We start from the raw sequence: 11,856 nt of genomic DNA on the forward strand, positions 1-11,856 counted from the left end.
AAGATATTCTGTCCTCTGCCTCCTTTGAAACTGAGTCTCTGATTGGCTTGAAGCTCACCAATTAGACTAAACTGGGTGGCCACTGAGCCCCAGAGATCCTCTGCCTTCCCATACTAGAGTTACTAGCACATAGCCTCAAGCCCAGCATTTTCATATGGATTCTTAGGGCTGAACTCAGATCCTCATGCTTGTGAGGTCAATGCTGTACCAACCGAGCTATCAGGCTCTCATGTAACTCAGGCTGGCCTCCCACTCACACTGTAGTTAAGTATGACCATGAATTTGTAATCCTCCTGCCTCCACTTGCTGAGTAATCAGATTCTAGGAATGATCCACCCTGTATGACCACCGTATTCTTTTGAAACATAGTATACTTGATATGTAACAACTAGCCAAGCATTCATTACTTGCAATTTTGTAAACTCATAAAAATGTAACTGAAGAAAAATCTGAAATGGAATTGCTAGGTTAATATTTTCCATTTATTCTTCATCATAGATGTCACCAAATTGTGCTCCCAAAATGTGACGTCAATTTGTCTTCCTGCTAAGAGGGTGTGAGATTTCCTGATTCACATACTTGCATCAAGTTCCCGTCTTATCAAACTCTCAGACCTTTACTTCTCTGATGAGATTTTGTTATCATTATTTTTTCATTTATAAAGGTGACTGTGATAGTTAATCGCCAGTTGCCAACTTGACAGGATTTAGAATCCCTATGAGGGTGCTGGCGAGATTGCTCAGTGGTTGTGGGCTCTTGTTTGTGGAACCTGGTGGCCCAGATTCCATCCCCCATGCCAGTGTGAAGCCAGATGCACAGGGTGGGGTGTGTGTCTGGAGTTCCTTTGCAGAGGCAGGAAGTTCAGGCCATATTCTATCTCTCTCATAAGTAAATAGATGAATAAAATATTAGAAGCATCGTGGCATCACGGAAACAAATATCTGATCATATTTGTAAGGGATTTTCTAGATTAAATTAGTTGAGGTGGGAAAATCCACCCTGACTAGGGGCAGCACCATCCCACACATTGGGTACCTGAACTGTCCAAAAACGGGAAGGCTAGCTGAGCATCTGTCCGTCGTCACTCTGTGTTCTTTCTGATGATACCACAAGGTGAGCCAGCTTCCTGCCCCTGCCATGCCTTCACTACCATGATGGGCTCTTCCCTCTGGAACTGGTCCTGATTGGACCTGAGACTCCCCATCAGGTGATTGTCTACAGAAGAGGAGCTTGTTTCCTGGTCAACCCTGGCTTCATTTACTCATGGTGAACCTACTTTCAAGGCTCATTACTCACAGAAAACCACCAATTTGAGAATATTAAGTGGAAAATAATGGAAATGAACCATTCATAAATGTTAAGTAGCTTATTACAGCATGATATAATAGTTCTGTTTTATTAGTTACTGTTGCTAGTCTTCTGCTGTGCCTAATTTAAAAAGCAAACTTTATCTATATATGAAAAAAAAAAAAACAGGGCACATACAGATTTCTAGATTTAGACTTGCCAGGGGGGTCTTAGGAACATATGCCCCTAGATAAAGGTGGGGCAAATATATTAGTGATGTCCATATCTTTATGAATAATTATGGCCAATTTATATCTGTTTTTTTTCTGGAAACCATTCTCCTATTCATGAGACTGGATTGAGATCTTGGCACTTGCTCCTCAGAAAATACATCAAGTGGTGGGAGCATGAGCTTTCCCCTGGCTCTTCACGTCCCACCAGGTCCCCACCCCTTCTACCGTCACAGCTAACCTGCACCTTAGCAGCACAGGTCCCTCTGTCCTATGCTGGCCACCTCTGGCACTTCTTCTGGAATTAGAGCAAAGAGCTTTCCACTATCAGTTTCCCTAAACTTTAAGAAGGGGAGGGTCCCAGCATCACCCTCAAACAACTGCCCAGGGCAAGCGTGCAGAGGCCTGGGGAACACAGTTCCGCCCCTGCTGTCTCCCCGGTCTTCAACGTCCTGCTCTTCTCCATATTCCTCTCCCCACCCTCTGTCTGTAGAGGATTTTCTCTGGCCTGGAAAGAGACAATGAGAGTCATGTTTAGCCATGCCATCTTGCTTTGACCAGTTTGTTGAACAAACAGGTCCTCTGCTATTACCCAAATACAGCTTTGTTTTACTTCTCAGTCCCTTTAAATTTTATTCTGTTTTGGAAATCTGGACCGGGATTAAAAGTTCTTGCAGTCTCTTGGATTTAGGGTTTCTCTTTTGAATGATCCATATTCCTACAATCACCTTCTTTTTTTCCTTCCTTCCTTCCCTCCTCCTCCCTCCCTCCTTCCTTCCTCTCCCCTTCCTTTCCCTTCTATTTCTCTTGGATTTAAAAAAAATATTTTATTTATTAGTTATTTATTTGAGAGAAAAAGAGAAATATGGGTGTGCTAGGGCCTCTAGCCACTGCAAACAAACTGCAGACGCATGCACCACCTTGTGCATTTGGCTTTATGTGGGTACTGGTGAACTGAACCTGGGTCTTTAGGCTTTGCAGGCAAGCACCTTAACCACTGAGCAATCTCTCCAGTCTTCTCTTGGATTTATGAAGCAAGGTCTCACTCTGTAGCCCAAGCTGGCCTCAAACTCAGAGTGATCAATCTACCTGTGCCTCCTTGAGTACTGAGATTAGAGGTGCATGCCAGACTGAGCTCCCTATAGTCACTTTCTGTCATATATAAATACCCTCATATTTTGAGTCTCAAGATGCCACATGTTGTGTTGTGCTAGTTAAAACCCACCCCATTCTGTCTGCAGAGCCTGAGGGGTACAGTCGAGGGAGGAGGTCTAGTTCCTCAGTGCTTCTCTTCTCACTTCCTCCACTCCTTAACCCGCCTCCGCCACCCCCAAGTATATGCTCAGGCAGAAGAGACACAAGAGAGACATCAGGTGGGTAGCTTCCTGCTCTTAGGTGCTGTTCCTCTTAGGTATTCCACAATGAGAAAACAGGTGGTTGAAAGGACCCTTCTTCTAGGTTTAGATCCTCTGCAGTTGCCTTTACTCTGGGGGATGCAGACCTGCTCCAAATGTGATCTTGTCACTGTGACCAAATAGCTGACAAAAAGCAATTTAGGAAAGATGTGTTTATTTTGGCTTAACGTTTGTGGGGTATGCGGCTTTCCAGCTGGCCAAGAATGGTAGTATAGGTGGGTCATCCCAGCTACTAGAGATGGTGAAGTAAGAAGATCACATCTTTAAGGACTTCCTGAGCTACTGAGTGAGTTCAAGGCTGGCCTGGGCAACTTAGTGAGGGACACGATCTCAAAATTAAAAATAAGAGAGCTGTGGATATAACTATGTATAGAGCAATCACCTAGAATGTTCAGCCCGTAGTACCACACGCAACAGGGAGGATTTTCTAAGAGAAACAGGGGCTAGGCTATCTTTGTCCCACTAACTAGTCTATGGAAATCATCATAGCTACTCTTCCAAAGGGAATGGGAGACAAGCGCCTTTTGACAATCATATTTCAAGGAATGCCTTGAGAAAGACACCCCTGAGTTGTAAGGGTGCACACAATTCTTCAAGAAGCAATTGTAGGCTTTTGTCAGTGGATACTCCGAGGAGATTGGCTGCCCATGGTTGGAGCAAATGGAAATTCTTTTCTTTTTAAATTTAATAGCTTTATTTATTTAAGAAGGGGAGGCAGATAGAAAGAATGGGCGTACCAGGACCTCAAGCCAGTGCAAATGATCTCCAGATGCATGCACCATCTTGTGCATCTGACTTACGTGGATCCTGAGGAACTGAACCTGTGTCCTTAGGTTTCACAGAAAAGCACCTTAATCACAAAGCCATCTCTCCAGCCCAAGCAAATGGAAATTCTTTTGGCAAGAAAGGAAACAAAGAGGGGCTGAGTAATCAGAGATGTAACTGTAGGCTTCTAGAAGCCAGGTAGAGTTTGGTCAAGTCTCATGATGTAAAGTTTCAATGGATTCCTCCCAGAGTTTGTACAGTCTGACCTCCTCACAATGGACAAGGTAAGGTATAAAATACAGCCTGCAGCAAATTCTTTCTTTTCACCAAGAACTCTGCTGTCCTCCTTGTGTTCTTGGGGGTCACTCCCTTTGTTCATGCAACTCTGGGGAAGGGTCTGTCTCACACACACAGTTCTGTACCTACTCGCTGTCAAGATGTCTGTGGACCTAACAGCAGACACAACATAATCTATCCTAACTTACTATTATTGCATTGCCAGTGGGTGGCTGAGACCAATAACTGGGCCACGAAGAACTCCAACACCAGAGATGTGAAAATCAGCTCTTTCATTTCAATTTTCATTTTGGTGGTGCCCTGCCACTGAAGAGAAGATCTTATTTGTTTAATTAATTGTTTTGGTTAGGTGTGTGTTCACGTTTGTGTGTGTGAGTGAAGTGGGTCAAAGCACACATGCAGAGGTCAGAGGATAACTATCAGGTTGGTCCTTACCTGCTACTGTGTTTGAGACAGGATCTCTTGTTCACTGCTCCATTCCTAAGATCGCAGGATAGTCTCCCATCTCTGCCTTCCTTCTTGAGATAGGCACGCTGGCACTACAAAAACCCTCCACAGCTTCTGGCTTTTTTACATGGTGTCTGCGAATCTGAAGTAAGGTACTCAGAGTTGCACAGTAAGTGCTTTACCTATTGAGCCACTTTCCCAACCCAATGTTTTATCTAAAATGAGTGAGGGCTAAGGATATGGCTTAGCAATTAAGGTGCTTGTCTGCAAAGCCAAAGGACCCAGGTCCAATTCCCCAGAATCCACATAAGCCAGATGCACAAGGGGACACATGCATCTGGAGTTCACTTGCAGGGGCTGGAGGACCTGGCACACCCATTCTCTCTCTCCCTCCCTGTTTCAAATAACTAAATTAAAAAAATAAAACATTTTTTAAAATGGCATGTTCATTCATAATTTTTTAATGTGTGTGCAGGCATGTGCATACGCCTGGGAACACTTGCCACTGTGCATATGCAGAGGTCAAAGGGTGTTTGTCCTTTCCTTCCACCTTCTTTTTTGTTTTTAACTCCAAAATCAATTTGGTAAGCCAGTGAGCTTATTGGGATTACTTACAGAGCAGGGTGAGGGGTTGCTTATATCAACAGATGCCTAAAACGCAGATGTACCATGAGAAATCTCATCCCATCCTACATGGTAACTTCCCCATAGCTTCTTTAACTCACAGGCGGCTGCATCATCGGCACAGGTCATGACTCATGGAAGCGGATCTCTGGAGCCAACTGCATCTCTCACTTGCAGGCAGTTCCCCCACACAGTCTCTCCCCACCTTCTTTTTTGAGACAGTTTGTTTGCTGTATGTATGCCAACCTGGCTGGCCTGCAAGCTTCCAGGTTCTCCTGACTTCACCTCCCATTGCATGGGCATGTGAGGATCACAGATGCTTGTGCCACATTGCATCCAACTTTACATGGGTGCTGGGGAATCCAACTCGGGCTGGCAGGCAAGCAACTTCAGCCACTGAGCCATCTCCCCACCCCTATGGGCTTTTTTTAACACATAAAATTGCTGTTGTGCTTTAGTTTGGCTGACAGGTCCAGCACTAGCTAGTTAGTACCAGAATAATGCCGTCTAACAGCCCAAGCCACTTGTTTGTTTCTCACTCCTGTCTCCATCCCAGGTCTGCAACCAGCACCTCACATGACAAGGCTGGGCCCCAGGCTGCAGGTCTGGTTCAGTCTGCTCCATGTGTCTCCATGTTTTTAGCATTGGCTTCACATTTACTGATATCCCACTGGGCAAAACAAGTCATGTGGTCAACCTCAACATCAGTAAGGCAGGAAGATATTCTGCCTTTGAGGGGATTACCTATAAAGTCACATAGAAAAGACAGGGATATGGAAATCATGTTGATTTACACATATAGATAAATCAAATATGCATATGGTAATATATTCATTTTCTCTTACCTATCCCAGTCATGCGATGTGAACACTCCACTGAACTGTTCTCTGCATTGCTAAGCATGTCACTTTAATTCAGGAGCCACTTTCCTTTAAGCTTTCTTCTTTCTTTTCTCTCTAACGTATTTCTTTAAGTTTTAATAAAACAAACATGAAAAGTTCTTTGTAATTTCTTTATCTAAAATCTTTCCACTCTGCCTCTCAAGGAAAATTAATATTTTTTTCTTATATTAAAATACTTTGATATTTCTAACATCACTCCAACATTCCTTCTATTAAAAGATTCTATCTACTTATTAGACTTTTGTCTTAAGCATATAGTGTAAAATATTCTGATTTTATGAAATCAAACAGGAAACAGACTTGTTATTATATTACCTAAAAATAATAATATATTAGACATGTCATACTGTTTGATAATTAGAATGCTGTCTTCTTGTTTCAGTCTCTAAGTACGTCCCCCAATCATGTAAACCAAGAAAATCTATGGAACAATAACTCCATAGCAGCCATCGCAATTAATCCTTTCACCCTTCTTCAGAGTTTAGTAACTGTGTTTTGATCCTTATCACCTATAATATGCAAGTGGTTTCACTCTCCTGCTACAATCAGGCTTCCTGACAGCCTGTGTATTGCACCCAGTAAGCAGAGTCTTTGAGACTAAATTACTTTTTGATAACATAGGGATGAAAAGGAGAATTAACTCTTGGGCTGCCCAGAGAACAATAGAAAACAGTGTGTCCTCAGCTGGGACTTGGGTGACCTTCAATTAGAAGGGATTGGAGAAATATGTGGAGCATATTTAGTTGGCCCGATACCTGGAGTCCATTGCTGGCATGTAGTGGGCATAAGTTGGGAATGGGGAATATACACACATGGAAGCTCCAGAAGCACACAGCACCGTTCTTCTGTGCAGCTCCCATAGCACACACTGGCTCTCCTGGCTACTCACTTCCATGTGGGTCTTCCGTGGACATTGGAACCCAGTCTGCACTCAGCCTTGTGGACTGGTCAGCAATGGGGTTCTATCATTTGTAAACAATTTTTGTCCAACTGCCCAGCCCATATCTTGTAGCTAACCCACTCAATCCCCTTTGTAATACGTATTTGCTCTCAGTTCTGTTCCTCTAGAGAACCCTGATATACCTCCACAGCACGAACCTGGAAAAAACAGCTTCTATACTTACCTTCAAAAGTGTCTGGAGAGATGACTTAGTGGTTAAAGGCTTGCCTGTGAAGCCTAAGGACCCTGGTTCAAGGCTCGATTCCCCAGGTCCCACGTTAGCCAGATGCACAAGGCGGGGGGTAGAGGAGACGCATGCATCTAGAGCTCCTTTGCAGTGGCTGGAGGCCCTGGCGTGCCCATTCTCTCTGTCTCTTTGCCTCTTTTTTTCTCTGTCTGTTGCTCTCAAATAAATAAAGTAACCAAAAAAAACACTTTTTTAAATTTAAAAGCTTAACAAGGATTCTTAGTCTCTCCCCACTGTTGCAATATTCACGCTGTTTTTCCTACTTCAATTACCATATCAGAAATTCTTTGGATTGGTACATAGGTATCATTCTTGTCTTTTTCCTTAGCACTTATAATTTATGTCCAGCTATAAAGACCATTATTTCTCTGACCCCTGACTTCCTACAACTTTACATAATCTTACATAAGTGACATAAAGACCGGAGTTTCTGAAGTTGTGGGTAAAATAAAATAGAAGTGGTTGGGAAAACATCAGTGAAGAAATTACAGCATCCTTTAGTGCAAAGGAATCATGGAGACACTGTGCCCAGTTTCTGACAGGGACTATGGCAAGCACTTGGGAGTGCTGTACCAATCTGTAATGCACTCACTAAAGAACAAGTGCTCCAGAAACCACCAACTACTTAAGTTGGCAGAAATGCAAACAGGACTGCGTCATATGATAGTAAACTTTCAGAAATAATTTGAATCATTGGAGAGAAAGAAATATAGTTTACCTGAAATAACAAATACTGCCTCAGTTCTATTGATGTCTCTCAGTTTATTTGTTCCTTTTTTTTTTTTTTTTTTGAGGAAGATGTCTCGCTCTAGCCTAGGCTGACCTGGAATTCACTATGAAGTCTCAGGCTGGCCTCAAACTCACGGCAATCCTCCTACCTCTGCCTCCAGTGTGCTGGGATTAAAGACGTGTGCCACCACGCCCGGCTTATTTGCTCCTATCTTTGATGACATAAGAGAATTTCATGATCTTACTACCAATAATGAGATTCATAGAGGAATAAATACTGCAATTTTCATTTTAAAATCATCACCTGAGTTGATCATTACATTTAAATGGATACAAACAAGTGGCTCTAAGCATATTATACTATAGATGGTAATAGTGCCTGCCTTCAGAAAATCTCCAATTAGCTTAGAAATGAGCCTTATTATCCCCAATACTGTGATCCAGGAAAGAAGGGCTGTAGCTTGTTTCGTAATTTTAAATTCACTGACTGAATAAATTGCTGTAATATTCATTTTAGCTATGAATGAAATGATTTAAGGGTTTATATTGTTAGCATGCTGCTGCTATGAGATGCATGTAGGGACATGGAAACCATTGTTTAACATACACTGGACTCATTTTGTTAGATGAATTCTGCCTGGGAAAGTTGAAATTCAAGAATTCATCTACAAATTGTTTAAAGATAAAATTGTTATAGATGATGTTTGAAAATTGTTGAAAAACAGATGGTGATAGGTTATCTACACATCAGTTCACACTTGGAGATATTCTAATGACATGATGCCATTCATATTTTGTCACCTGATATAGCAGCTGGTGTCTGCATCTGTGTTATCTGTGAATGAGTCTACAAAGGACCAAGTGCATCTTACTGGCTGTGTGCCTGAAATGACATAGAGAACATAGAGTCAACATTTTCCTTACCTCCTGTGGGAACACAGGATGACTGAGAAGTGACACATTTGGGGCTCTGAGGTGAACAATTTGCATATTACAGCTACTAAATATACGGGGAGGGGAGATGGCTCAGCCTGGAAGAGCTCTTGCCACTTAAGCACGAGGGCCTGAAAGCACCCAAATTAGATTCCCTAGCACCCATGTAAAAAGCTGGGTGTGACCACACACATCTGTAACTCCAGTCCATGCAGGGCAGAGACTGGAGAATCTCCGGGGCTTGCAGAGCATAAACACCAGCTCCAGGTAGAGTGAGGAATTCCATCTCAAGGAATACATGGATGAACAATAAACGAAGGCACCTGAAGCTCTCCTCTGGCCTCTGCTTGTGACACACTTACCACATGTATTCTGCATGCACGCACACACACACACACACACAAATCTATTAGATATAAATTTAGTGCAGGTTGAGCATTTATAATCCAAAAATATGAAATATGAAATACTTCAAAGTCCACACTTGTTTTTGTATGTGTGTGGTGTGTATATGTATATGTATGGTTTATACACATGTGTGTGCAGATGCCACAGATATGTCCAGTATCTTCCTCTATCATTCTTCAGTATTGTTTCCTTGAGATAGGTTTTCTCACTGAACCTGAAGCTGCCATATTTCCAGTCAGACTGGCTGACTAGAGAGTTCTAGCAATACTTCAGGGTTGGCTCCCCACCCCACCCCCAATAGGGCTGGAGTTACTGTACTATGAGGCCACACCTAGCTTGTTAGGTGGGTGTTGGGGATCAAACTCAGGCCCTCTTGGGCGCTGTTTACAGGAAAAGTGCTCTTACTACCCATCTCCCTAACCTCTCAAAATCCTAACTCTGAAGGATATTTTATTTATTTGCATGTGCCCGCATGCCACAGCACACATGTGGGAATCACAGAACAACAGAACAACTGCAGTGTGTCTGGGCTCTACCTTCTTTAGACAGCGTCTCTTGCTGCTATAAATGCAACATCACACTGCAAAGAAAAGTCAGACTAGCTGGCCCCCCGAGTTGAGGATCCTCTTCATTCCACTTCTCATTGCTGTAGGTGTTGGGATCACATATGCATATTCTACCCTGCGTCTGGCTTTACATGGGTGCTGGGAAATGGAACCTTGGCTGACAGACTTTGCATAAAGGTAACTTTAACTATTGAATCATCTTCTCAGTCCCCTAAACCCAAACTTTTCAATGGTGATGTGACATCACACGTGAAAAATGCTAAACCTTACCTCATGGGATGAATTGCAGTAAAAATGCAGGCACACTGAAAATTACATAAAATTATCTTTACTCTCTGTTGTAATATGTATACAATAGATAAATTTAATGAGACTTATACCTCAGATATATAAGATACTCCAAAATCTGGAAAAAAAAAAAAGTCCAAAATTGGAAATACTTCTAATGCCAATCATGTCAGCTAATGGACACCATATCGAGAGGGCCTGTGGTTAGTGTATACTGACAGGAGGATTAGGATGATTTGAGATTTTGAGAATGGGGCCAAATTAAAAGCTGACAGAAGTTGGTCCTCTGCTGAATATATTACTTTTTAACTTTGTATTGACAACGTCCATAAATATAAACAATATACAATATGATCATGACCCCATCCCATCACCTAAACATTACTGCTTTTTGATATCCCTTATTCTCACTGAATCTCTTTTCTGGTGATTGCTCTTCAGTGGTGGAAATATGAATGTACATGTGCCAGCACCATAGAAATGCCTATATGAGGCTGATAGGCAACATAAGGGGAATAGAAGTCTCCCAGAAGCCCGTCCATTGCCCACAGGCGGGATGGTGTGGCCCAAACAAGGAGACTTCACACTGTGGGCAGCCATGGTGGCAGCAGCGTGGGTAATGTCACAGCTAAGTTACAAGGAATACTGTTCTAGTGTAAGGTGAACAATATGTTGTATTTCTCTACATTTCTTTATAACTTAGAGAAAAATAAGTCACTTCCTTGTAGGAGCTCATAAAAGAATGGAATGAAACACTTGTTTAAGCAGATGGAGATGGCAGCTAAACAGGAGGCTCTGCTGGTCTGAAGGGCATTACCTGGGGCCTGCACTGTTGAGCAATCTCCTTAAGATAAGCAGGACTCCTGGTCACAGGGTACCTCACACCCCCCAGGCACTTCCTATAACTAACCAACAGATCTGCTCACAAGTTCCTTTTTGTACTTTTATGCCTGTAACTGATACATGTGAATTGTGATGAATGGCTTAACTCCCACCCTGTTTTGTGGGTTTTTTTTTCATATAAAAGCTGACATTCTGAACAGTTCAGGCCTACACTCTGAGATTCTGGGGTGCAGACCTCACATACAAGACTTCCTTTATTTTTCTTTTTTTCTTTCAACCCAGTAAAACTTTGCCTCATATTCTGTGAGTCAATGGTCTTGCTTGTGCAACACCGGACCCTATAACACTAGGAACAGTGAAATCACGAGGCCCAGCTCATCCACAATACAGATGAGGAAGTGAGGCTCAGAAAGTGGAATGGTTTAATCAAACTCACATGTCAGGGGTTGAACCAAATCTAGAAGTGACAGCTGCCTCCTGACCCAAGTTAATGCACTATCACCACCCAGGAAAACGCCATCAGAATTCAAGGTTACGGGCTGGAGAGATGACTTAGCAGTTAAGCACTTGCCTGTGAAGCCTAAGGACCCCGGTTTGAGGCTTAATTCCCCAGGACCCAGATGCACAAGGGGGCACATGCATCTGGAGTTCGTTTGTAGTGGCTCGAAGCCCTAGCATGCCCATTCTCTCTCTCTCTCTCTCTGCCTCTTTCTCTTTCTGTCTGTTGCTTTCAAATAAATAAATAAAATAAACAAAAAAAATTTTAAAAAAGAATTCAAGGTTACTTCACATCCAGTACCAATGAAGGACGACACACTGGCTATGAGGGCCAATCAGGTTATTATTCTATAATGCTGAATAATGGAAATAAAGTCATTTTGAACATCTCAGCTCTAAAGTTTTGAGTTTTATAGTTAGTTTTATACATGCCATTG

Source organism: Jaculus jaculus, chromosome 9, assembly GCF_020740685.1.
Source record: "Jaculus jaculus isolate mJacJac1 chromosome 9, mJacJac1.mat.Y.cur, whole genome shotgun sequence".
Classification (NCBI taxonomy): domain Eukaryota; kingdom Metazoa; phylum Chordata; class Mammalia; order Rodentia; family Dipodidae; genus Jaculus; species Jaculus jaculus.